General features: G+C 49.8%; 1 pseudogene; it reads left to right on the forward strand.

Annotated features, from left to right (window-relative positions):
- Positions 1-1,859: 1,859 nt before the first annotated feature.
- On the forward strand, positions 1,860-1,978 carry LOC148825689 (5S ribosomal RNA; annotated as a pseudogene).
- The last annotated feature ends 1,687 nt before the right edge of the window (positions 1,979-3,665 follow it).

The following is a 3,665-nucleotide window of genomic DNA, read 5'->3' on the forward strand; positions in this document are numbered from 1 at the left end:
CTGTGACAGCTTTTATTCGTTTTAAACACAACCCTTGCCCCCCTTCTCCTGTAGCCTACTGTTACCTATTAGAAAACTTTATATCACATCTTTATGCCGTTTTAGTCTAAAAACAGGACAGCTGTGCTCCTGTGTCCCCCAGTTACTGCACACTGTAAGATTATTTCACTTTTATTTTAATCCTGAGATAAATTTATGAAGGCTACAAAGGGGCTTACTAGATTAAATCTATTAGTTCTAGCACGGCTCTCGTTTCAGCTTCTGACATGTTCTCAAATTGTGAAATCAAGCCTCTTTCTTACAATTTCTCCAAAAAACACCCTTTTTTTTAGTAACTGCACACCAGTGTAGTGGTTTGATGGGTTTACTGAGACAATTATTAATTGTAGCAGTAATCACGAGGTTGTTCGTTTGGGCTTTTAGAAAATCAATCGTCAGAACAACTAACAACGCACACACACGGGTTCAATACACGAGATACATTTATTAATATAAACTGTGCACCAAACATATACTAGTCTGCCTGGATACGAGCGGCAGACCTTACTGTGAGGGTTATCAATATACAAGGTATATAATCTCGAAGAGATGCAAACACAAAGAGATACACAACAGAGAATATATGTCAATATATATCGTTCAGTTACCAAATCGCTAATCAGTGTTATTACCCACTGTTACTCTAAACTCGGAAGTAAATACATTACTCATGAATTAAATTGATAACAACTTGTGTTGAGGTACAATTGAATTCTCGAGACGCAATGTAGAACATGGGGTTTACTTATCCACTGTGTATGGATTTGTAATTTCCCGGCACGAACACCAAACCAGCTGACAGGCTCTGTTGCAGCGGTTGTCCAATGGTTGTTGTGTCGGCGTCCTCTGGCTACCGGCCAACCAGTCGAGGTGCAGCTCGGAGTAGGACGGGCGGAAGAATCTGACTGCGGCGCGCAGGGCAGTCGTTGCTCCGAGGGGATCTACCAGCAGTCCGGCTGGCTAGTAGAAAGTCTCTATGCACAGAGTGTGACCGCGAGTCCTCACAAGTCACTCTTTTGCCTGGGAAGAAGCTGGTTCGTTCCCGGTCCAGCGCTGCTTCTGAATAAGCTATTCAGGTTGTCGACGAGGGTCCAACTGTAGGCTGCCGTTGATCAAGCGGAGCATTCACGTTGGTAGAATTCTGAGTACGTACGGGATCCTCGGCCTCACGCTTCGAACAAAGTCCAAGTCCTTTTGCAGACAACTGCAGTTGTCACGTGATTGTCTCTGAGGATGCGTGAAAATGGCCAAGGAGAGCCCCGATCTGAGCTTGCGCTCCCTTTTTGATCAAGACCCAGATGTGTGCTGATTGGTTGAGAGTTTGGCGGGCATTGGAGACCCACGTGGTATTACCACGCCCTGCCAGTCCCTGATTAGTTGGTCAAGGTGAGATATAAGTCACTTAATCTTGACACTTAGGAATGCAGTCCAGATGTCCATTCGGCACTCCCTAGACTGATAGGCGCCAATGGATGACCATTGATCATGATAGCCAGGCTTAGCTAAGTGCATCCCCGTTTGGGAGCTTTAAAGAAAACATCTTTAAATCAGCCTGCATGAATAGTTTCTCTGTGGCTGCACCACAGAGATGAACAGAGAGATGGGGCCTCATTTGGAAAAGCACAGCTACACTTAATTCTGTCTTATTAACAAGCATTGCCGCTACAAGTGAAAGACTGAAGTGAAATAGAGCGGGGACGAAGGCAGTGAAGAGAGAGAACGTTGGAAGAAGAGAAAAACGCAAGGGAAAAAAAGCAGTGCGTAAAAGAGGTGACGGAGCTGTCCTCTCTATAAGAAAGGGGCCATTGAACCTTGCTCTCGCTTATGGCCACACCCTGTTGAGCACGCCTGATCTCGTCTGATCTCTGAAGCTAATCAGGGATGGGCCTGGTTAGTACCTGGATGGGAGACTGCCTGGGAATACCAGGTGCTGTAAGCTTTTAAGCTCAGGAGGCGCCCTATCCCTGCTCGCTCGCTCATTCCCCTGTTCACACGTGCAGTGCGGCTTTTCCGTCTGTTTATTTGTCAGCTTTGGCGAGACACAGGTGCTTGTGTATTAGCGTGAGCGTTTTTTATTCTGATCATGAACAGTTTTACAAGTCCGCAAAGGATCGAGGAAAGGTTTATCGCCAGCTGAAAAGAGACACAGCGCTTCGGCTGTGGAGACTTGTTTGGCTGGCGTTCTGGGAGTCGCGTTTTTCAGAATTGTATTGAGATCGTTTTCCACAGAGCTCAGATGTCAAAGCACAGCAGCAGCTCTCCACAGCAATCCTCTATAGCGCCCTTTCTCCCCCAGCTCCATCCTCATTGGAAGGAAGCAAGAGTGAAAGGCTGAAGTGAAATAGAGCGGGGACGAAGGCAGTGAAGAGAGAGAACGTGGGAAGAAGAGAAAAAAAAAAGCAGCGTCGTAAAAGAGGTGACGGAGCTGTCCTCTCTATAATAAGGGTGCCAGTGACCCCTCCTCTCGCTTACGGCCACACCCCCTTGAGCAGGCCCTCTGATGTCACAGGGGGCGTGGTCAGCGTGAGAGCAGGAAGAAGGAGAGGAATAGAGGATTTGTTTGTCTCAAGTAAGACTTTGTTTTTTGTGAATTTTTGTGGTTTTTTGGTGTTTTTGGTTGATTTTCGAAGCCCTCCCCTTCAGCCTAGCGCTGTTTGGGGAGGGGAGAGACTTTTGGTTTTTTGTTGTTGCTTTTTTGTTGCTTTCTGAGTCCTGTTTGTGTTTTAATGGAAGGAAAAAACATGGAGGCAGAGAATGTTATTGTAGTGGAGGAGGAGAGTGGTGTAGGAAAGAGAAGGATGAGGAATTCAGACCGATCCCCCCGGCGGGTTTTTGCAAGGGCGCATACTGTTGTGGTGGATGTGAGCGGCGTGGAGAAACCATCTGCGGGTGCTATTATCGCAGCGGTGCACGGCGTCTGTGGGGAGGGCTCTCTTTTTGCCTGCCACCCCCGGACGCCAAAAGAGTTTGAACTGACTCTGGACTCAAAAGAACATGCGGACACGGTGGCTGTGGGACTGGATGTGCAGGGCACACCCTGCTACTGCCGCTGGCTGGAGCGGAAGGAGGTAGTGGTTTCCTTTCTCCACCTCCCGGCATATATCTCAGACGAGACTATCAAGGAGAAGCTGAGTAGCTGGGGGGTGAGAGTGATTTCGGACATCAGGATGCGCCACTACCCTGGGACCACCATTGCTGATGGCACGAGGTTTGTTCGGATTTGCTTTCCCGAGCATGTAGCCTCGTTGCCGTACAGCACCCGCTTCGCCACGGCAGAGGGGGAGCAGTACTTCAGGTACCTCCACGACCAGCAACAAAGGGTGTGTCATGTCTGCCTGGACTCGGGGCACATCGCCAAGGACTGCCCCGAGTTCCTCTGCTATGAGTGCAGACAGCCCGGCCACCGCGCCAGGAACTGCACCGCTGCCAAGTGCCCGGACTGCCTCCACGCGCTCATGAGCTGCAACTGCGAGCCGGAGCCGGAAGATCCAGCCGCCGCAGGAGCAGCTGCCCGCAACGCAGAGGGGGTTGAAGATGGAGTACGGGTGGCCGCTGCAGCTGACCATGGAGAGGTACCAGCAGCGGCGCCCCAGGACCCCAGTGAGCCAGCAACGCCCCAGCCGGTG

Source organism: Atractosteus spatula, chromosome 10 (assembly GCF_055471065.1).
Source record: "Atractosteus spatula isolate fAtrSpa1 chromosome 10, fAtrSpa1.hap1, whole genome shotgun sequence".
NCBI lineage: Eukaryota > Metazoa > Chordata > Actinopteri > Semionotiformes > Lepisosteidae > Atractosteus > Atractosteus spatula.